Source organism: Prionailurus viverrinus, chromosome A3, assembly GCF_022837055.1.
Source record: "Prionailurus viverrinus isolate Anna chromosome A3, UM_Priviv_1.0, whole genome shotgun sequence".
NCBI classification, from domain to species: Eukaryota; Metazoa; Chordata; class Mammalia; order Carnivora; family Felidae; genus Prionailurus; species Prionailurus viverrinus.
In genome coordinates this window covers 18,709,304-18,734,325 of record NC_062563.1, presented here as the reverse complement: position 1 = coordinate 18,734,325, position 25,022 = coordinate 18,709,304, and the positions used below count along the sequence as shown (strand labels likewise).

At 39.5% G+C, this 25,022-nt stretch overlaps 1 protein-coding gene across 4 annotated transcripts in view; it reads right to left on the bottom strand.

Moving 5' to 3' along the window:
- CHD6 (chromodomain helicase DNA binding protein 6) overlaps positions 1-25,022 on the bottom strand; it is a 206,698-nt gene that overhangs the window by 163,745 nt on the left and 17,931 nt on the right. Inside the window, exon 1 of one of the 4 annotated variants that reach the window (XM_047852264.1) lies at positions 12,939-12,983. The exons of the other annotated variants lie outside the window; for them this stretch is intronic. The gene's annotated coding sequence lies outside the window, so the exon portion shown is untranslated. Of the gene's footprint in view, positions 1-12,938; positions 12,984-25,022 lie in introns of those variants that run through there. 4 annotated transcript variants of the gene reach the window in all.

Sequence of the window (25,022 nt, the reverse complement as noted above, 5' to 3'; positions counted from 1 at the left end):
ACCCATGTAACCAGCATCCACATCCAAAAAACATTATTAGCACAATGAAAGGCTTGTCCATGCTCTTTTCTGGTCACTACTACTTTTCTCCAAGGGTAACTACTATCTTGACTTCTAACGGTATAGATTCGTTTCCCTGCTTCTGTATCTGATAAAAGTGGAATTATATAGTGCATACTCTTGTATCCAGCTTTGGTGCTAGTTATTAATTTATTGCCTCTCAACTCCAAATTCACCCTTCAGTACCTGCTCTGTGATAACACACAGGGCTCTTGAAATATTTCTCCTTGACAGATAACATGACATTAAGCTTGGCCAGTAGAGGGCACTGGAGGGATGTCACAGGAGGAAGGGAGCTCCTTCAGATTCAAGAGAGCAGTGCTTTTGTTTGTTCTTGCTTCTATACCATGGTCACCAGTGAAAGTATATATAGGGACATCCAGTGACATGCCCAGAGCTTAGACCATTTTCTCAGAGTTGATCTGGAAGCTTCAGTTTGCCAGCATAGGTCCTACCTCTTTGTGAGGATAATGAAATCATCCTATGTTTTCTCTTCTTTAGGACAAATATCCCCAGATACTTAATATTATTTAATACCTCATATATTTTCTGCTACCCCCTGAACTTTCTAAGTTCTGTATGTTCCTTAATTTGCAAAGTCAAAAGTGGAACTAAGATACTTTATCTGGTTAAAGTAGTTATCATCACTTATAGATATCTATCTGAAACCAAGTCAAATCTTATGGTGAAATGTCCAAGGCCACCCTATTAAGTCGGGAAAAAGACAAGGATGTCATCCATCAAGAGCTGCTCTGGACATTCCAGAGAATATGGGAGAAAAGTATGAGATGTACAAACTTGACAGAAAGATACAGAATTATTATTTATGATGTGACTGTTTCTCTTGTAAGCCCATTAAGAAACAACTTTTAAAATTATGGGAACCAAGAAAAGAGTTTACAAGACAGTTAAGAAAAAATATATTTACACAAACATCAATACCTCTGTGGAAAGAAACCTCAGGTTTTCTTCACGTATGCACTTGCTGCTGGTTCATGTCCCACATGCCAAGTGAAACCACCCCCACTGCTCTGGTGGGACCGCCTATTCAGGGGACTGGTGCCAAGGCGGAGGCCCCACTTGTACAGACCAGACATGAGAGGCCAAGCTCCCAGAGCACAGTTTAGCCCCCATACTGGAACGACCCAATCAGCTGACAGGCATGTTTAGCTGGTCTTTTTTTAACACAACCCTATATGCCCAACATAATATTCACCTTGAATTTCTAGTACACCAAATTCAACCATGTCTCAAAGTGGCCCCTCTCATTTTACGGTTTCTCACATCTCCAAGGAGATGGTCACCTCACTCAGCAACCAACAAGAGAAGATACGCAGGACAGTCACCAATGAAACTGAAGAACTAACGGTCTCTTCTACTATAAAATGAAAGCACTGAGCCAAGATTTGGAAAGCCCTCTCCTAAGGATCCTATGCCCTAAAATCCTATAAATCTATGACCTCAGTATATAGAATAACTACATACCAAGAGGAAAAAAACTACAGAAAATGAATCCTGTGCAAACATTACTATGTCCTCTATTTTACTGAGTTCTCCATTCTCCAGGTGAGTAAGAAAGAAACTCTTTCTCCAACCGCACCAAGAAAACCTTACTAAAAAGGAAGGGCTGCACTGACATCAAGAAGATGATTCAGGAGGGGCAGGCGCCTGGGTGGCTCAGTTGGTTAAGTGTCTGACTTCAGCTCAGGTCATGATCTCGTGGTTCAGGAGTTCGAGCCCCACACAGGGCTCTGACACCACGGAGATTAGGATTCTCTCTCTCCCTCTATGCTGACAGTACCTGGGATTCTCTCTCTCTCGCTCTCTCTCTGCCCCTCCCCCACTCACACTTGTGCCCATGTGCATATGCTCTCTCTCTCTCTCTCTCTCAAAAAAGATAAATGAACTTAAAAAAAAAGATGATTCAGGAAAGGTTTCTGTTAGAAACCTTCTGTTAGAAGGCATGAAACATGTTAAGTACTTCAGGAAATTCTCCAAATTTGGGAAAAATTAAGGATGCAATGATTACCAAAAGTATATACAGTGTCAACATCTGAATCTGTAACTAGAATAAATAAAATTAAGCAACATGTTGTCTGTAAGTCCATCTCCTCTCTTTTGCCTAGAGAATCAGTCCCGTGAGGCCTTTTCTATTAAATTTTACCACTGGCACATAACTGCTTGAAGCTTCAAACACAGACTAAAAGACACTAGATAAATCCATCTCTTTTGGCTCCTGACCTGAGGAAGCTTCCTCATTAGTTCTGTGTAACACATCCCTATCAGTGATATCCAACTGCTCAAACCATCAGATTGTTACAACAATGTTCAGATTCTTGAGGATCCAGTCATTTTTTTATTCATACACATTAACCTCTTATCAGACTAATACAAAACAAACACAATTCAATTTTTTTAAAAAATTTTAATGTGTTTATTCATTTTTGAGAGAGAGAAACAGAGCAGAGAGAGAGGGAGACATAGAATCTGAAGCAGGCTCCAGGCTCTGAAGTGTCAGCACAGAGCCCAACACAGGGCTTGAAGCCACAAACGTGAAATCACGACCTGAGTCGAAGTCGGCCGCTTAACCGACTGAGCGCCCCAAAACAAGGACAATTCAAACATAAAAACAGAGAAAGGTAGAGATTTTCTTGTGAAAGAACACGACTGTTCAAAGTATTCATTATTCCCATCTAGAATGACATTCAGTAGAAATAATAAATTCACTTGCTAAAGTAAAATAGAATGAAGGACAGCAAAAGAGGTGAAGAGAATTATTGAAGTTTGTTAAAATATGAGACCCATTACCTCAATTAAAAAAAAAATTACTTAGCAAAGAGCAGAGACACACTTGGGACAAGACAGTCTGTATATACATTGCCTCCTGACTCTTGGTTCTATAATCGAGACCTATCACTGCTATTTATTATGATTTGGAGAATCTGAAAAATTGTTTCCATGGTGTTGAATACTAGCTATATGGCTTTCCGCTCCATAACTAACCTGAAATTGCATAGGTAAGATCTGGATGGATGTTTAGAGAGCAAGCAGCCTGAACTTCAGGGCAAAAAGGGTCCAAAGCCAGAGTAGTATCTTGTGTGAATCTGTGATCTCAAGCTGTCCGCTAGGTTACCCTTGTGACCTTGCCATCTCTTCTGACCTCATAAGTCCTTCTACCCCAGCTGATAATACAAGAGTCTGGGGGCTGCTTCCACCTCCATCTAAAGTTAAGAGATTCAAAAAAACGTCTTAGGGTAAGAAAGACCTTCCTTAAGGGAAAATTCTACCTGTCTGCTCCTCCATGTAGTCATAAGTGTGTGTCTCTCTCTGTATAGATACACACACAAGCAAACAACATACACACATATATGCAGATTATTTATAGATGAATACAAATAAATTATTCTCCAGGACGAGTAGGTACACTTGAGGCGTTTTTCTAGTAATAGAGACACTACACGATCCACTCTATCCTTCTGCTACAGCAGAACACAAATTCTACAACTTAACTGTCTAGGCCCAAATCCTGGCCCTTGCCATTCATTAGCTGTGTGACCTGGGCAAATTAGTTAATCTCCCTGCCTCAGTTTCCTCATATATAAAACAGGGATAATCATGTGAGGATTAAACAAATCAGTACATGCAAATTACAAAGTACAGCGTCTGGCACACAAGAAGTCTTTTATAATGTCAACTATTTCTACTGATACCACACAACAAAGAGCCTTCTAGGCAAGCTTACAAAAGAAATATGTTACCACAACGAGAAAAAATGGCCTACATGAATTCAAGTGACCAATGTGGATTCATGACCCATAATCCCCAACCAAAGTAACCTTAGAACTTTACTATACTTGGAGCAAGACCCAACATAGATAAAAATATTTCACAAACGCATAATAATGCAAAAGCAAGAGTCTAACTCAAAATCTGTTCCCATAAAACCTTTTAAGGACAACTCATTCAAAAACAAATAGAGGGTAATTAAATTTAGCTAAACACATAACTTTTAAACATTCTTTCCTACACAACAGGTCCTTTATAAGCCATAATCAGAGAAAAACATACTTGGCATAAACTAATTTTCCAGACACCTCACAGTATACTTGCATTTTTTTAAAATTCTTAATAAAAAAATTTCCTTTCCTTTTCTATAAGTTACTCAAGTCTTCTTAAAATGTTAACAATAGTGAAATAAATTATTCAGGCCATAATCATCAATGATTATTAAATTAAGACCATTAGCTAGAAGGTGAACAGACCTGGAAATCTATAGGTTGTCAGAATGTCACCCTATGGATTTTGTTGGTCAAATGGGGAAACACACCTGACAACAAAGCTATGCCAAATGAGCCCATCAATCAATCAATTAGGATACAAAGTAGGACAATCAAACATTATAGCCTACCAATGTGAACAAGTATGCCTCCAAATCTAACTACCTGTTTATAGGTAATATGGAAAAAAAGTAACATGTTACACAACACAAGGACACAATCAGCAAAATCCATGATGTGGGGTAGGGGGACAACTTAGATTCTACAATAAATAAATGGCATAACCAAAAAAAAAGATATATTATAGATTTTAAAAGATTGAATTAAAGAGATGTTATCAGTCAAATGCATTAGGTAGACCTTATTTGGACCTGATTCAAAGAGTTAACTGTAAAAAGACATTTCTGAGAAAATCAAGGGAGGAGATTCAGTATTAGATAATATTAAGGAATTAGGTTATAAGGAATTTGTTGGGTATGATAATGTGCCTTTCTATACAGTCCAGATCCAACAGACATACACACACTAAAATAGTTGTAAGTGAAATAATAGGTTGTCTGGAATTTTCTTTAAAATAGGTCACAAAGAAAGTCAGAAGGGACACATTAAAAAAAAAAAAGAATGGTGTGAGAATTTATCATATTATTCTCTCTACTTTTGTGTGCATTTGAAATTTTCCATAATAAAACATTTTTTAAAGGTTAAAGGGAAAGAAGAAACAGGAATTCATAACCAAATCTAAGTTTGGCTACCATCCATCCATGAGGCATGAAAACTTGCAGAAAGCCTGTATGTAAAACAAACACAAAAAAGCTGACAGTAGTGGCCTCTAAAGACCGTCTGCGAGATACTCTGGACAGATTTCTTTTGTCAGCAGAAATTCTACAACATTCCCGTGGAGGTGTGCTTTCCATTAGGCAATGTTCCATTACCAAGGTGTCAACAAGATGTCCTGGTACCAAACTGAACTCTTCAGCCTCCTTTACTGAGAAAAGTTATTCAAGGAAACTGACTACCAAAACATATATAGTTGACCTTTGAACAACATGGGTTTGAACAGTGCAGGTCCACTTATACGCAGATCTTTTTTCAATAAATACAGCATAGTACTGTAAACATATTTTCTCTTCTTTATGATTTTTGCAGTAACATTTTCTTACTTCACTATAAGAATACAGCATGTAACACATGTAACACACAAAACGTGTTCATCAACTGCTATCAGTAAGGCTTCCAGTCAGCTGTAGGCTATTACTGGTTAAGTTTTTTTGAAGAGTCAAAAGGTATATATGGATTTCTGACCGTTGAGGGGTCAGGGCCCCTAACTCCAACATTGTTCAAGGGGCAACTGTAGTTTTTAATGGGGTGCATGTATTCCTAAGTCTTTGGCAGTTAGTCTCTTTATACTTTTCAGTTTCTCCATTTATATAAATAAATATTGTTTTCCAAATTCAGGAAATAATATTTGGTACAATAAAAAAATTTCACTGTGTTAAAAAAAATTTATTTCAACCCCCTTTCTTCCAATTCCTTCCCCACTCCCATTCCTCCTAACATAGTTCATGCTGTGCTAGTATCACCTCATACTTGCTATCAGAATAGTTAATACATTACCTAATTATACCAGATCTGTGGGTCAAATTTGTCACCTATTTCATTCCAAAATGTGAAAAATACATGAATAATTATCGTTGCCCCAGATATAGGAGTGTACTGCATTTACAGAAAAGGATACTGTTCAAACGTCCTAACTACTAACCTAATAAAGGGGTTCAGTGATATAGGCACCAAAGCTATCCAAAGAGTAATCCTCTTTGATCCACGACTGTGTTTTGTACTGCTTCTTGTTAGGTAAGTAAAACTGTGAATCCAGAATATTGTACCATACCAGCCTTAAAAATATTTTCCCAGCAACTGTCTGTCAAATATTTTTAATAACTCTCACCAGGCTATCATCACCCTTCTAGGATTCCTTCTGGGCTTTACATATCTATTTAAACATAATTTGATCAACAACAGTGGTAAAAAAAGAAGACAACTCTATAAAAATAAACAACAATAAATAATACCTAAAGGTAAAGATGAATATAATTTTTAATTTTTTTAAATGTTTATTTATTTTTGAGAGAGAGAGACAGAGCGTGAGCTGGGGAGGAGCAGAGAAAGAGGGAGACATGGAATCTGAAGCAAGCTCCAGGCTCTGAGCTCCGAGCTTTCAGCACAGATCCCAACATGGAGCTCCAACTCACAAACTATGAGATTGTGACCTGAGCCAAAGTCGAACACTTAACCGACTGAGCCACCCCGCACCCCAATAATTTTAATATATAGTTGAAAATGAGCTATAAGATAAAGTACCTTTGGTTGCAGAAAAGGCTGATCTGGGAAATCTATTTCTGTACTGATTTTATTCCACTGGGAATAGGGCACATTGTCCCTAGGATAAGAGAGCGGGTAAATCAATACAATATATTATTGCCAGTAAAGGAGAAAACTACTCAGCTTTGTTCTCTTTGCACTGTAAATATTCAGACCAAAGGTTATTTTCTTAATTAACAGAGAAGTAGTTACATTTATCCACACTGAGATAGATGGTTTTAAGATACTAAGTGTCCTACTGAAAGAACTTAGCTTAGTAAGAACTTAAAACTGGATTCGCCTTTTTAACATGCACTGTGAATAATAAACTGGAATGCAAGAACTAGCACTTATTGCATTATTTTCTTTATTTTTTAAAAAGTTTATTTATTTAGTATTTGAGAGAGACAGAGGCAGCACGAGTTGGGGAGGGGCAGAGAGAGAGAAAGAGAAAATCCCAGAAGGCTCCGTACCACCAGCACAGAGTCTGATGCAGGGCTCAAACTCACAAAACCATGAGATCATGACCTGAGCTGAAACCAAGAGTCAGAAGCTTAACTGACTAAGCCACCCAGGTGGCCCTGGATTATTTTCTTAATAATCATAATAATCTCATGAAATAGATACATTATTCCCACTGTATAGATTTAAAAAAGCAGAACACAGGATGTTAAGTAACTTGCTAAAGGAAACAGAGCTAGTAAATAATGGAGTAATAGCACCATCATCATTACTCAAAAGATTTTTAGGGATAATCAGAAAAAGCAAAGCTGTTAGTAACTTATATCCAAAACCATTAGTATCATTAAATCTGGTAAAGAAATATTTGCTGAGCATCTACTGTATGCTCAACATTGGGCTGGTTACTAAAGGATACCCGAGAAGCAGAAGACTGCTATTTTTTCTCAAAACCTTACTGTCACAAAATGTACACATAAAGGGGCACCTGGCTGGTTCAGTCAGTAGGGCATGCAACTCTTGATCACAGGGTTTTAAGTTTGAACCCCGTGTTGGGTGTAGAGATTACTTAAAAAATAAAATCTTAAAAAAAAAAGTACAGGGCACCAGGGTGGCTCAGTTGGTTAAGCGTTGACTTTGGCTCAGGTCACAAGATTATGAGTTGGGGTTCGAGCCCAGCGTCAGGCTCTGTGCTGACAGCTCGGAGCCTGGAACCTGCTTCATATTCTGTATCTCCCTCTCCCTCTGCCCTTCCCCTGCTCACACTCTCTCTTCTTTAAAAATAAACATTAATTTTTTTTTTTTTTTTTTTAAACAGAACACATAAAACTAGTACAGGGGCACCTGGGTGGCTCAGCTGGTTGGGCATCCGACTTGATTTCAGCTCAGATCATGATCTCACAGTTCATGAGATCAAGCCCTGTGTTAGGCAGGCTCCATGTTGACCGCTCAGAGCTTGCTTAGGTTTCTATCTCACCCACTCTCTCTCTCTCTGCCCTTCCCCTGCTCGCTCTCTCTCGCTCTCTCTCGCTCTCTCTCTCTCCTCAAAATAAACTTAAAAAAAAAGAAAAAGAAAAACAGTAGAGAAAAATGTTTGTCTTCCCTGTGTAACAGCTACCTCATCATAAATTCATACATGGCCAGCCCTCATATCTCACCCCAGTGCATTTTTTAGAGACATCACAGCTGACTATGGAGTATCTTCCCACTAACTGTGGCGGGAAGGGCAGTGTGGATTTCTGGCTGAGAAATAAAATTCATTTCATAATTTCAACTCTAACTTTAAAAAGACATATCTAAAATGTATTGAAAGACCACAGAGATCCAAATATAAATAAGATACCCTACCTACTTTTTAAAAAAGTGTATTTATTTTGAGAGAGAGCAAGAAAGTGTATGTGCATGAGCAGGGGGTACAGAGACAAAAAGGGAGAGAGAAAGAATCCCAAGCAGGCAGCATGGAGCATGATGTGGAGTTCAAACCCACGAACCGGGAGATCATGACCTGAGCTGTAATCAAAAATTGGATGCTTAAACAACTGAGTCATCCAGGTACCCCAAACACCCTTACCTAATTTTAAGAAATTATAGTCTAGTGAGAAAAGACAAACCTGTTAACAAATGTCATTTGTTATGGAAGACAACAGAACTAAGGAAGAGTTTCAAATATAGTGCAAGCCAAAATAAAGGAAAAAAATTACAAGGAGAAGTTCTGATAAAGTAACTCCTACGGATGCTACAAAAAGAAAAAGATTTAGAAGTGCAAAATTCTATAATAACTGAAAAATATAAAATTATGCTCCTAGTCCTAAAATAGGTCCTGAATATTCTATATACACAATATGACTTCTCTCCCCCAAAACCTACCCCTAATGTAACAGCAGTCTCAACAATATGTGATGTCCACCTCAGTCTCTTAAATCTTTTATAATAATATCCAGCAGTCAATCAAAAATTACAAGATAGGGGCAAATGGGTGGCTCTGTCGGTTAAATTTCCAACTCTTGATCTCAGCTCAGGGCTTGAACTCAGGGTCGTGAGTCCAAGCCCTGAGTTGGGCTCCATCCTGGGTGTGAAGACTACTTAAAAAATTTTTTAAAAAGATACACAAAAGAGCAAAGCGGGTGGGGGAAAGAGACAAAGCAATCAAGAGGACCAGGCTGAGAGATACCCAGAAGTTGTAACTAAGGCAATTAAAAATAACAATGATTAAGAAGTTAAAGAATTTAGTACACAATATGCATGAATAGATCGTAAATTTTTTTTAAGTTTATCCATCTTGAGAGAAAGAGAGAATAAGTAGGGAGGGGCAGAGAGAGAGGGAGAGAGAGAGGACCCCAAGCAGGCTCCGCGCCATGAGCACAGAGCCTAATGCAGGACTCAAACCCACAAATTGTGAGATCATGACCTAAGCCAATCAACAGTTGGATGCTCAACCAACTGAGCCACCCAGGAGCCCCCAGATTATAAATCTCAACACAAAGATAGGTTATGAAGCCTATCAAATAGAGTCAAAGAGAAATGCTTTTTTTTTTAAGTTATCAGAGATGAAAAATTCCTTTGCTGGGCTCACCAGAACACTCAATATAAACAAGGAATCAATGAACTTGAAGACAAATCACTAGAAATCACTCAAAATGAAACACAGATTTGAAGAAGTGTGCAGGGGACATGTGCACAACAGAAAGAACATTGAAGGGCTCTGGGATATGATCAAATGATATCATATACATGTAACCAGAGTCTCAGAAAGGGAAGGGAACAAGGCAGAAATGTCATTTGAAGAAAAATGGCTGAGACCTTTCCAAAATTAAAATCATCAAACCACTGATCCAAGAAGCTTAGAGAACCCTACAGAACAAATATAAACAAGTAAGCAAATAAATATGACAAAAAATATATGCCTAGACACTTGACAGTAAAAGTCAAAGTGAAATCTTAAATACAGTGAGAGGAAAAAGAAATTACCTTCTGAGGAAGAAAATTACATTTTCAGCAGACTACTCATCAGAATTTATACAATCCAGAAGATAATGGGGTGAAATCTTTTAAGGTACTAAGGACCCGGGAGGGGGGGTACTTCATGACTCATGACTCACAATTATACAGTCAGCAAAAATATCTTTCTAAAAACAAAGGCAAAACAATGACTTTTCAAACAAACAAAAGCTGAGGTAATCCAATGTTAGCACACTTGCCCTACGAGAAATGGTGAAGGAAGTTATTCAAGTAGAAGGCATGTGATACCAGAAAAAATGAGGATCTACACACAGAAATGAACAGTTCCAGAAATGATAAAAATGGAAGGAAATATAAGAGGCCCTTTTTCCATATTTTTAATCATTTAAAAGATAATATCAAAGCAATATTAATACCAGTGTAATGTGGATTCATAAAATATGTAAAAGTAAAATGTATGACAACAATATCACACTGGATGGAAGGGGGAAAACTAAAAGTATACTGTGTTGTGAGGATCTTATGTTGTATGTGAAATGTGAACTAGTATATTATGTGAAGGTAGACTGTGACAAATATTGTAAACTCTAGGGTTGCCACTAAATTTTTTTAAAGAGGTATAACTGACATACCAATAGTAAATATAAAAAGAGAATTTAAAAACCCTCACCTGAAAGGAGGAATAAAGAAAGGAGCAATAGACAGGACAAAAAGAAATCAACTAGCAAGATGACAGATTTAATTCCAAACATATCAATAATCATGTTAAGTGTAAATGGTTTAAAGACCCCGATTAAGAGGCACAGATTAACACAAGACCCAGTTACATGTTTTCCATACAAACCCACTTTAAAGACATAAATAGGTTAAAAGTAAAATGATAGAAAAAGACATGCTGTGCAAATATTAATCCAAATAAAGCCAGAGAGTCAGCATTAACATCAAAGTAGACTTCAGAAGGGATATTAAAAGAGATAAAGAGAATGACTCACATAATAAAGGAGTTAATTTATCAAAAAACATAATAATCCTTAATTTGTCTGCATCTTGGGGCGCCTGGGTGGCGCAGTCGGTTAAGCGTCCGACTTCAGCCAGGTCACGATCTCGCGATCCGTGAGTTCGAGCCCCGCGTCAGGCTCTGGGCTGATGGCTCGGAGCTGGAGCCTGTTTCCGATTCTGTGTCTCCCTCTCTCTCTCTCTGCCCCTCCCCCGTTCATGCTTTGTCTCTCTCTGTCCCAAAAATAAATAAAAAACGTTGAAAAAAAAAAAAATTTAATTTGTCTGCATCTGACACAGAGCTTCCAAGCATATGAAGCAGGGGTGCCTGGGTGGCTCAGTCGGTTGAGCATCCGACTTTGGCTAAGATCATGATCTCTCGGCTCATGAGTTCAAGCCCCATGTTGGGCTCTGTGCTGACAGCTCAGAGCCTGGAGTCTGCTTTGGATTCTGTGTCTCCCTCTCTCTCTGCCCCTCCCTCACTCATGCTCTGTCTCTGTCTCTCTCTCTTTCAAGAATAAATAAAACATTAAAAAAAAAAAATAAAAGCATATGAAGCAAAACCTGATGGAACTCAAAGGAAATATATACATAATATATGTAACTAACAAAACATATACAATTTTATATATATATATATATACACACACGCACACACACACACACATACACACACGTACACATATATTATAGTTGGAAAGTCAACACTCCTTTTTCAGTAATCCATAAAATGAGTAGACAAAAAACTTATAAGCATACAGAGATATGGGTAAACTATCAACCAACTTGACCTAATTAACATTTATAGCATACTCCACCCTACAAGAGAAGAATACACATTTTTTTTTCAAGTGTACATGGGACATTCACCAATATAACCTATATTATTGGCCATAAAACAAATCTCAACTTTAAAAGAACTGAAATTTTACCAAGGTATATTCTCTGACCATAAAGTAATTAAATTTGAAATCATTAACAAGAATGTATCTGGAAAATACACAAATATTTGGAATTAAAACACTCTTCTAAACCACCCTGGGTCAAAAAGGAAGTAATAAGGGAAATTAGAAAATATTTTGTATTAAACGAACATCAAAACATAACATGAAAATTTATGGAAAGCAGCTAAAGCAATGCCTAGAGGAATATTTATAGCATTAAAAAATTATTATAAAAGAAAAAGGCATCTGATAAATTAAGCTTCTATCTTAAGAAACTAAAAAGGGAGACCACAGTAAACCCAATGTAAGTAAAAGGAAAGAAATAATAGAGAATAAAAATCAGTGTAATTGAGAACAAAAAAATAAGAGAAAAAGTAATGAAACCATGGTGTGCCTGGGTGGCTCAGTTGGTTAAGCGTTCAACTCTTGATTTCAGCTCAGGTCACATGACCTTGTGGATTGTGAATTCGAGCCCCACACTGGACTCTGTGCTGACAACGTAGACCCTGTTTGGGAGTCTCTCTCTCCCTATCTCTCTGGCTTTCCCCTGCTCGTTTGCTCTCTCTCTCTCTCAAAAAATAAGCAAATAAACTTAAAATTGTTTTAATAAAAAGAGAAAAAGTAATGAAACCAAAAGCCAGGTCTCTAAAAGATCAATAAAACTGATAAACCTCTAACTAGAATCATCAAGAAAAAAAGAGAAAAGACACAAATTACCAATATCAAGACTCAAAAAGGAGACATCTCTAGGGAACCTACACAATTAAAAGAATAATAATATTAACTTTATGCCTGTACATTTGCATAACTTAGATGAATCATATAAGTTCCTCAAAAGACACAAACTAGCAAAACTCATTTAAGAAGAAATAGAGATCTGGGGCACCTGGGTGGTTCAGTGGTTCAGTTGGTGAAGCAGGTCTGACTCTTGGTTTCAGCTCAGGTCATGATCTCATGGTTTGTGAGTTCAAATTCCGCACTGGGCTCTGCACTGACAATGAGAAGCCGGCTTAGGATTCTCTCTCTCCTTCTCTCTCTCAAAATAAATAAATAAACGTAAAAGAAGAAGAAGAAGAAGAAGAAGAAGGAGGTGGAGGAGGAGAAGGAGAAGGAGGAGGAAGAGGAGGAGAGGGGAGGAGGGAAGGGGAGGAGAAGAAATAGAGAACCTAAACAGGGCTTCATCTATTAAAGATGTTGAAATTATAGTTAAAAACTTTCCAAAAAGGAAAACTCCAGGGCCAGACTGGGCTTCAGTGGCGAATTTTACCAAATATTTAAGAGGAAATAATACCAATTTTACATATACTCTTCCAGAAAACATAAGAGGAGGGAACACTTCCTATCTCATTTTATGAGGCCAGTATTACCCTGACACCAAATATAATACAAGAAACCACAAGGCAGACACAAAGATCAAAACAAAGACACTAAAATCCTTAACAAAATATTAGAGCAAACTGAATACAGCAATAGATGAAAAGGATAACACATCAAGACCAAGTAGGATTTATCCTGGGTATGCAAGAGGGATTCAACATTCAAAAATCAATTAATGTTATTCACGGTATCAACAGACTGAAGAAAAAAATCTATATGATCATCTCAATAGATATACAAAAGTATTGACAAAATCCAACATCAATATATGATAAAAACTCTCAGCAAACTAGAGTAAAAAGTTATGGAACCGTATTATTTTTCCCTAAACTCAGGAACAAAGCAAGGATGTCTAATCTCATCACATCTATTCAACATACCAGTGTCCTAGCCAGTGCAATAAGACAAGAAAAAAAAAAAAGTATACAGATTAAACAGAAATAAATAAATGATCAATGTAAAAAATTCCAAAGAATCTACAAAAAAGCTTCTAGAACCAGCAAATTAGCTTAATAAGGTCAACAGGGTATAAGATTAACATACAAAAGTAAAATATATTCCTATATATTAGCAAGGAAAATTGTAAATTCACATTTTTAAAAAATACCATTTATAATACCCCAAAACATGAAATATTTAGAGATAAATCTAAATTAAGCACAACCTTATAATTGTTATACATCACCTTTAACTTGACCAGTCTCTTCCCCTATACTATATAACAACTCTGGGAAAGCCTAAGTGGCCTAAAACTTCAGAATGGGTGGACTTATTTTCTTCTCAGCTCTGAAAGGTTTGGTAGAAGTTGATTTTTCTTCCAGTATATCTCTTTTCTCACATTTTCCCTTGAAAGAGGTTCATCCCAGGGCACCTGGGTGGCTCAGTCGGCTGACCATCCAACTTCAGCTCAGGATGTGATCTCACAGCTCATGGGTTCAAGCCCTGCATCATGCTCTCTGCTGTCAGCACAGAGCCCACTTTGGAGTCGCTCTCCCTATCTCTCTGTCCCTCCCCCCCTCTCAAAAATAAATAAACATTAAAAAAAAAAAAAAAGAGTCCATCCTGAGAATTCAGGCTGTAAGGATGGTATCTTAGAACTAGGAAACTGAAAAATGGGATGCAGCCCCCCAAAATTAAAAGCTTCCAAGAGCCAAGTTAAAAGCTTCCCCTCTGGTGAACTGACAAGCTTTAACACTCACTAAAATCCCCAGATGACATATCACACTGTGTTAAAGACTTGTCTTATCACTAAGCCTTCCACACATTCACAACCTCTATTAGTAAGGCACGCACAAAGCAGCTATGTATTTCAGACACATTCCTCCTCCCAACATACCCCCAGACACATCTAACTGGACTGGAAGCAGATCCCTAACCCAAGGGCACAAGGGCAGTCAGTTCCTAAAGAGGCCAATGACTGAGGATGTGACATTTTGGGCAGGGGGTGTGACCTACAAGGCAAAATCAATTTATTCTCAGAAATCTGAAACGAAGTGCACCTAAAGAACAAGGTATTAAGCAAGAGGAGTAGAAACTGAGAAATCATGAGACTGAGAGCCTGAAGGAGCTATAAGGGACCTTGGTCATGGGAAAGTCAAGACAGAATATAACATATAAGTAAGCAAAAATTATAAAGTAAAGACAAGCAATAAGGTAGAATGAGGGAGCCAGAAGTTGGGAAGAGAAGGGTGGGGCAGATTCACTGGGAGTCCCGTAAATGGTAAAGTACTAGGAGAAACTATCCAAAAAAGACGGCCACTAAAAGCCCTGGAGCTGTCCTGGATCCAGCAGGATTACTGTATTAGTCATCTATTGCCAAAATAATGCTTCACAACAGACCACAAAATCTTGGTGGCATACAACAATAAGCATTTAACTTTCCCTCAGGCATCTGAGTTGGGTTGACTCTGCTTTAAACTACGGGTCTGCTGGGGTGGCCCTCTGCTCTCTCACTCTGAGCTCCATGCCTAACAGGCGGCAGCTACCCAGGGCTCTTCTCTTGGCGATCACAAAGGCATGAGAGGACAAGTCCATCAGCACAAGCATGCTGCAAACTTGTGCTTTCGTGTCTACTAACATGCCATTGGGCCAAAGCAAGTCATACAGCCAAGCCTAAAATGAAGGGATAGGGATAGAATTCCACCCATCAAGTTATGCCAAGAGTATGAATGTAAAATACTACTGCAAAGAAGTGAAAAAGAGGGGCCAATGACTCAATCTACTATACCATTCACACCACTCTTCTAAACCAACTTGGCCTAAATCTGTATCTTACAAATTAAAAGGATCTAACTAAAACACAAGAATTAAGAAAATACACTGGGAGCTCCCATTCCCCAATGCAATGTAACCTATGGATGCTATTTCTCCCTTCTCCCCTTTCAGAGGTCAGATACCATCTGAATTGTTTTGTTGAAACATTTCTACTTAAAAAGGGGTTAAAAGGGGCACCTGAGCAGCTCAGTCAGTTAAGTGTCTGACTCTTGATTTTGGCTCAGGGCATGGCTTCATGGCTGTGAGATGGAACCCTTTTTTGGGCTACTCACTGGGCATGGAGCCTGGTTAAGCTTCTTTCTCTCCTTCTCTCTCTGCCCATCCCCCACTCATGAGCATGGGCACTCTCAAAATAAACATTTTTTACAAGTTAAAAACGTTTTCTAAAATTTATTATTAAAAAATAATAAATTAAATAAATTAAAAAGGGTTAAAAAAAAAACAAAAAACCTCTTAAGAAAGTCAGGGGCACCTAGGTGGCTCAGTTGGTTAAGCGTACCACTTTTTGGCTTAGGTCACCATCTCACAGCTCGGAGTTTGAGCCCTGCGTCCAGCTCTGTGCTGACAAGCCTAGAGCCTGCATTTCTCCGTCTCTCTCTCTCTCTCTCTCTCTGCCCCTCCCTGCTTGCCCTCTCAAAAGTAAACAAATGGTAACAGAAAAAAAGCAAGCAAGCAAGAAAGCAAGAAAAAGGTAGTTGACACGTGTCTAGAAAATATGGCAGCAACAGCTCAAGGATTTCCACAGATGGAAGATGCCTAAAACACGCACGCTACTCTACTAAGATACAGAGTTTCAAATCAGTCTGTCCATCCAGTGGTCACAGGTTTTCTGTACCTCGAGCTTTTGAGTCCTGTCATCACCTTTATGGTTAAAAAACACTTTTCTAGAATAGTATTATCTACCTAGTTTGTAAAAAAGAAAAATGTCACAAACCACAAAAAGGAAAAAAAAGAGTGAATAGCGTCAAATCTAAGACTAGAGTAGAATGAAATGGCAGAAAAGGGAATGAAAACAAAACAGAAAAAATTGGAAAGTTAACACATTTAATTTTCTGGGGGTACAAGAAATACCATTTACTGGCCTAAACACAGAAAGTTTTGAGAAAAACAGTCTTGTTTCTTCAAAAAGAAAGTAAAATGCTGAGTACACTTCTCACCTATGACCCATTTCAAACAATGAACTCACTCCATGTTAAGTGAATTAACAATGACTCAGTGATATCTGTTAAAAGAAACTCATTCCTCAGTAAACAGCCAAGCAAGTCAAGGACAACACAAATAGATTAATATAAACAGAAATCAGAGCCACAATACACACTACATTTGACTGTTGTTCAAATGCGTACTTCTGACCCAGACCATCCTCACAAAATGGAATTCATGGTCAATCAGCCCACCACACTATAAAGGATGGAACAACATGGCAACAGAACTGCACTGGCATTAACAGGGATGCGGCGTGAAAACACTGGCCATGCTGTGACTTCCCAAGATCCCTGCTCCATAGCAGGCTAAGTCTAATATGAGTGGGCGTTGAGCTAACACATCTCATTCAACTCTGCATGAGTTAGTTCTTGTAATAGCCTAGAAACTTTAAAGATCTAACTCTGGAAAAGGGTCTTGTAACAGCGACTCTAGGATACAGACCATTATAACACCGTTATAATAAACATCATTACCCTGAAAACCAAAAACTTCCAGTTCCCAGGTACCTATAACAAGCCTCATCTGCTACCACAGCATTCCAATGCAGATTACAACAAAAGCAGTCCCTCCAAAATTCATCCTGATAAGAGTTCTCTGTGTCTCTAAAGAAACAAATTTAAGATGTGACTATCTAAAAGCACTTTCTTAAAAGAGGCTTCATGAACATTAAGAAGAATCCTCACCCATCCACCACCCTCTCAGTGGCCACCACAAGAAAAAATTCAACAAATCTTTCCACAATTTCCTTCCCCCGCAAGGAAGGGGAGATTGAGATGATCTGATTTAGAGACAGCTCTTTGGTATTTAAGCGTTGTGATAAGGAGAATGCCAAGGCTGTTTAACGCCAGCCCAATCGAAGAAAAGGGTTAGGTGGCAGATGAGAGGGACAGGATTTGTTCAGAACAGGAACAGGTTATTAAGAGTTATGAAAGTCATGAAACTACCTTCTTTGTGATATCCACCTGGCGTTCGTAGTTTAGGTTCTGTTCTTCCCAGTCCTTATTTTCACTCTTTATTAATTGATAAAATAGCACAGTGTGGACAGTGTTAGACACAGTAGCCAAGGCTCATGGATCCATGTGTGCAGATGAACCATTATGAACTCCATACATGGCCACTGAAGAGCAAGCCCAGCCCTCACGGGGGTTACACCAGACCGGTCTACAACCTGCTTTTCTTGGTGCTGTCCTTGCCCAACCCCCCTATCTCCCCCAGCTGCTTTTCTCGGGTGACAACCCTCACATAGCCCAACAACATTATGGCGAGTTCTCAAACACTGGTGTTATGAATTGTGTAACCCCCTCCACAAGCCAGATTCATATGCTGAAGCCCTAACTCCCAGTACCTCAGAATGTGACTATATTTGAAGACAGAGCCTTTAAAGAGGTAATGAAGTTAAAATGGGGTCACTGGAGTGGCCCCGAATCTAATATGGCTGGTGTCCTTTTCAAAAAGAGATTAAGACACAGATAACACAGAGAAAAGCCCACATGGGGACATGGTGAAAAGGAGGACTGCAAGCTAAGGAGGGCCTTCAGAAGAAACCAAACCTGCCACCTTGCTCTTGGACTTAGTCTCCAGAATCGTGAGAAAATTAATTTCTGTGAACCCCACCCACCTATAGTATTTTGTTACAGTAGCCCCAGCAAACTGATACAACAGGGAACACATTTGGAACACATTTTGCTACAAAACCCCATGACTAAGGACAGACGCTCCATCTGGATCCACCCTCAGGGAACTTTTGATGGCTTTAGGGGACATCTCAAGTCATCTCAATTACTGAAAAAATACCATGTTCATAATAAGCATCTCTGTAGTTTCACCTCACCTCATAAAACTCTTCTTCAACATCAACAGTAAAGCACCACCAGTTGTTCCTTAGCTACAACAATCACCAAATTTCACTTCCATTCCCTGCCTTCTCCACAACGATACATTGATGATCATTCCCTACAGTGGTCTTCTCTCATGGCTCCAGCCTAAGACAGAGGTCAAACAAAGGTTTCCTCAAAATTTCTTCCCAAAGTGATATTTTTGGCATGCCTACACCTCTTCATCAATCTAAAATCAAAGTATCACTACTGCAGGTCTCCAAAGACACCATGCTGCTTCATACATCCACACCTGTGCTATCACCTTCTGACCCCCTGGAAAACTTCTAGTAATCCTTTGAGACTATCAGAAGAAATTTCACCTCCTCTATAAAGTCTTTCAAAAACCATTTTCACCCCTAAAAGGCGACCAATTCTTCACTCTCATAATTATGTGGGTAAGTGTCCATCTCCTTCACAAGACTCAAAGCCCACTGACAGCAAGAAGTTATTTATCTTTGATCCCAAGGCCTGTGCAAAGCACCTGGTATAATGGCACTTGTAAACGTATGCTGAATAAATGAATGTCAGTCCTCAATGGCGTAAATCATATGTGATTATTCTAGGTCTCCTCCTAGCAGGGTCACGTGACCAGTTAATAATCAATGGTCCCCAACAAGGTGGATGAATCTCACAATCATAAGGTTGAATAAAAGAAGCCAGATACAAAACACTACTTTCTCCAGGATTCCACTTAAAGTTCAAGAAAAGGCAAAATGAATTTTTGGTGTTAGAGGTCAAAATAATGCTGGGGAGGACTGCGGGGGGGCAGGTATGAATATTATCAGAAAAGGGCGTGAGGGAAGCTTCTGGGATGCTAGAAATATCTCCATCTCGATCTGAAAGTTGTGGTTACACAGGTATATTTACATGTAAAAATCCAGCAAGCAGTATACTTGAGTACACTTTACTGAATACATGTTATACTTCAAAAACCCAAATTTTATGGTCCTCATCTACCCTCCACCCCAAAAACTCAAGTGCTCAAAAAACATTTGTGGCTGAATGACTAAATACCCTCTGAATGACAGTAATTAACCAACTATTTTCACATAAGAGAAGAAAAATCTACTCAAGCAAATGCAATCAAAGCCTTGGGTTAGAGCTAGGCTACAGGGAACACCATCATCCCCTCACACAAGCAGGACATTCACTTCTGTCCAAAGTTGCAGCGTGCCTGCAGGTGCATGGGTAGCATCTTTCCCTCTTCCAACTGGCCCAAAGCATAATCCCTAGATGTACAGCCCTACTGCTGAAGCCTAGGACCTCAGTGGCATTTCAAACTACTAGGAGAAAAAAGGGAATTTTACAACTGGAAGTTCTTTCTACTGCATTAAGAATCTAGACACATAGTTGGGGCCCCTAGTTGGCTCAGCTGGTTGAGCGTCTGACTCTTGATTTTGGCTCAGGTCATGATCTCACAGTGTGTGAGTTGGAGCTGCTCATAGGCCTCTGTGCTGATGGTGTGGAGACTGCATGAGATTATCTCTCTCTCTGCCTCTCCCCCACTTGTATACACACACTCTCTCTCAAAATAAATAAAATACAAACACTAAAAAAAAAAAAAAAAAGAATCTAGACACATGGTCAACTAACGACTGACAAAGCAGGAAAGAATATCCAACAGAAAAAAGACAGTCTCTTCAGCAAATGGTGTTGGGAAAACTGGACAGCAACAGACCGAAGAATGAAACTGGACCACTTTCTTATACCATACACAGAAATAAATTCAAAATAGATGAAAGACCTAAATGTGAGACAGGAAACCATCAAAATCCTAGAGAAGAACACAGGCAGCAACCTCTTTGACCTTGGCCACAGCAACTTCTTACCAGACACATCACTGGAGACAGGGGAAAAGCAAAAAATGAACTACTATGACTTCATCAAAGATAAAAAGCTTTTGCACAGTGAAAGAAACAATCAACAAAACTAAAGGCAGCCTATGGAATGGGAGAAGATATTTGCAAATGACATTTCGGATAACACGTTGGCATACAAAATCTATTAAGAACTTATCAAACTCAAACCCCCCCCACCCAAATAATCCAGTTAAGAAATGGGTAGAAGACATGAATAGACATTTTTCCAAAGAAGACATCCAGATAGTTAACAGGCACATGAAAAGATGCTTAACATAGCTCATCATCAGGGAAATACAAATCAAAACCACGATGAGATATCACCTCACGCCTGTCAGAATGGCTAAAATTAACAACAGAGGAAATGACGGATACTGGTGAGGATGCAGAGGAAGAGAAAAATCTGGCATTGCTGGTGGGAAAGCAAACTAGTACAGCCACTCTGTAAAACACTACGGGGGTTCATCAAAAAGTTAAGAATAGAATTACCCTATGATCCAGTAATTGCACAACTAGGTATTTATTCAGAGGATACAAAAATACAGATTCGAAGGGGTACATGCACACTGATGTGTTTATAGCAGCATTATCAACAACAGCTAAACGTGGAAAGAGCCCAAGCATCCATCGACTGATGAATGGATAAAGATGTGGTATAAATTTATAAAATGGAATATTACTCAGCCATCAAAAAGAATGAAATCTTGTCATTTGCAATGATATGGAGGGAGCTAGAGTATATTATGCTAAGCAAAATAAGTCATTCAGGGAAAGACAAATACTTTATGATTTCACTCATATGTGGAATTTAGGAAACAAAACAGGTGAACATATGGGAAGTGGAAAAAAAAGAGGGGGGGCAAACCATAAGAGACTCTTAACGCTAGAGAATAAACAGGGTTGATGAAGGGAAATTGGTGAGGGATGGGCTAAACAGGTGACAGGCATTAAGGAGGGCACTTGTCATGATGAATCACTAAATTCTACTCCTGAAACCAATATTACACTATATGTTAACTAACTAGAATTTAAATAAAAATTTGGAAAGGGGTGCCTGGGTGGCTCAATCGGTTGAGTGTGTGACTTTTATTTCAGCACAGGTCATGATCCCAGGGTAGTGGGATGAAGTCCTGCACTGGGCTTCGCACTGAGCATGAAGCCTGCTTGGGATTCTCTTTTTTCTCCCTCTGTCCCTCTCCCCCCTTCTCTACCCTTGCTCTCTCTCTCTCTCTCTCTCTTTAAAATAAAAAAAATAAAAACTTCTTAAGAATAAGGAAAAAAAGAATCTAGATACATTGGCAATAACATCAGAAGGGACCTTCTGTCCATCTCTCTAGCAACTTTCACTTCATTATTCTGCAACTGTCTACTTACCTGGCAAACTCCTATTTACCTTTCAAAACCCAAGTTAGACAAGCACCTGGGTAGGTAGCACAGTCGGTCAAGCATCCGACTCTTGATCCTGGCTCAGGTCATGATCTCTCAGTTTGCGAATTTGAGCCCCACGTAAGGCTCTGAGATGCCAGTACAGAGCCTGCTTGAGACTGTCTCTCCTCCTCTCTGCCCCTCCCCTGCTTGTGCTGTCTCTCTCTCATTCTCTCAAAATAAATAAACTTAAAAAAACTTTTTTGTAATAAAATAAAAAATTAAGAAGCCCAAGTCAGATGTTAACTCTTCTGGGAAGTTCTTCCTAACCTCCTTACCATCCTCTATGTTCCTTTTTCTGTTCTACTTACTTAGTTTCACTGCAATTCAAATACTGGTCTTATGTATCTCCCCTACTACACTGTGATCACATTTATTACCACCAGCACCAGCACCAAGTACATGGCAGGGCACATAGGAAGCATGTACGGGTCTGCTGAAGTGACTTGAAATAGGACTACCACTGGACAAGCCCTACCATTTAAGTGTCCAACTCTAGAGTCCTAAAATAAGTGGTATTTCCCAGATAAGGCACAGTCTGTACTTAAGAGGGAGTGAAAAAAACTATAAATATTCTCTAGGACAATGTTATTTTTAGTATTGTGGTCAACAGCTTCTAAGAGTGAACTTCAAGGTGGCAACCTGAAGACGAAATGACTTAAATGAAGACCATAGTATGTGCCAGGTAGGCTATTCTCCTGAAAAGAGGTATGGCACAGAAGACATGGTCCCAGCAGCGGTGGGTTCACTCACTTCAGGGCAGGGTCTCCAATGCCCTGCACATTTCTATTACATGCAAGAACAAGTAACCATGTGCTCCCGAACTAGTTTCTTTACCTCCCTGTGCCTCAGTTTCCTCACCAGTAAAATGAGGGGGTAACAGGTTACCTATTACCTCACACTGTTGGAGAGGATTAAATGAGAGAATAAATCTAAAATGCTTAGTACCTAGCATATAGTAAGCACTCAATCAAAGTTTGCTCTAATTATTCTGTTGCTATGGGATGGGAGGCCTGAGCTTTATTCCTGCCCTGCCTGGTGCTGGGACCAAAATTAAAGAGGGGCAAAATCTCCTTTCTTGGCCTTTCTACCACTGGCGTCCATGTTTGCACAGCTGATACTCTCCAGCTATATGCAGGGCTTCCCTCTGACCATGAATACACTGCGACAAAGCAAGCTACACCTCATTCTTTACACCTCTCCTCTTCCGTTCTAATAAAACCTAAGTAGTTTCCTATTTCATTTCCTCGGTGCTCTACACTCTTTTAAGAGATTAATGACAGCAAATTAATCAAATACACAGAACCTTGTAGTCACTCTCTCAAATATTCCTATGAATAAACCCATTAAATACTGAGGATCTCAAGAATTTCAGGCTTGGGGCACCTAAGTGGCCCAGTCGGTTGAGCGTCCAACTTTGGCTCAGTCATGACTTCGCGGTTCTTGAGTTCAAGTGCTGCGACAGACTCTGTGCTGACGACTCAGAGCCTGGAGCCTGCTTCAGATTCTGTGTCTCCCTCTCCCTGTCCCTCTCTCCTGCCCACACACTCTCTCTCTCAAAAATAAACACTAAAAATAATAATAATAATAATAAATAAAATCTTAAAAAAAAAAGAAGAATTTCAGGTTCTACTATCTAATGTTAGATCAATCTTCCACCAGCCTCCATCCCCCCACCCCAACCTCTCTTCCTTCCTTTCTTTCTTTCAAGGGGAGCAAGGGGATGCTGGCACCACAAATCAAAGAATGAAGTTGCTCATTTCACCTCCCTGGGAGGCAAGCTGTTTGGCTGCCACCAGAGCAGTTTTACTTGTGGGCTTAAAAACCTCACTGCAGCCCTCCCCTGCCATGAGCTCCCCAGGCTTCATTCCCTACCAAGGAGTAAAACTGCTGGTGTGATCAAGTTCAAGGGCATTTACTGAAACAAAATCCAATGACTACAGTGAGTACAGAGGCTCAGGCTCTGCCCACCTCTTTCTTCTTGCCTCTCCGGAGGGTGTTTGGTGGTCTCTAGACCCGCTATGCCTAGGCACTGCTCTTCCTGCTGGCTGTCATGCTTCTGTAAGTCAGTGTGTCATGGGGGGCCTGGGTGACTCAGTCAGTTAAGCAACTGACTTTGGCTCGGGTCACCATCCTGCAGTCCTTGAGTTCGAGTCTTGCATTGGGCTCTGGGCTGACAGCTCAGAGCCTGGAGCCTGCTTGGGATTCTGTGTCTCTGCCTCTCTCTGCCCCTCCCTCCCTCCCTCTCTCTCTCTCTCTCTCACTCTCTCAAAAATAAAATAAACATGCTTAGTGGGTAACAACCAGCATTTCTTTCTCTTTCTTTCTTTCTTTCTTTCTTTCTTTCTTTCTTTCTCTCTCTCTCTCTCTCTTTCTAGAGTGCAGTACACAGTGGGGGAGGGGCAAAAAGACAGAGAGAATCTTAAGCAGGCTCCATGCTTAGCACAGAGTCTGACACAGGGCCCAACCTCACAACCATGAGATCATGACCTGAGCTGACATCAAGAGTCCACACTTGGGGCGTCTGGGTGGCTCAGTCGGTTAAGCGTCCAACTTCAACTTGGGTTCCGATCTCGCGGTCTGTGAGTTCAAGCCCCACGTCGGGCTCTGGGCTGATGGCTCAGAGCCTAGAGCCTGCTTCAGATTCTGTGTCTCCCTCTCTCTCTGCCCCTCCCCCGTTCATGCTCTGTCTCTCTCTGTCTCAAAAATAAATAAACGTTAAAAAAAAAATTAAAAAAAAAAGAGTCCACACTTAACCAACTTTGCCACCCAGGTGCCCCCAGCACTTCTTTTTAAATTAAAAACTTTACCAAATAAAAACAGGTGACTTTAAAGTAGAAAATTATCTTAATAAAACTATTTTCTTAATACAGTAGATACAGTGCATCATGAGTAGTAAGAATAAATACTGAGTATTAAAACCTTTGAATTACATATGTGTGTGTACATCGG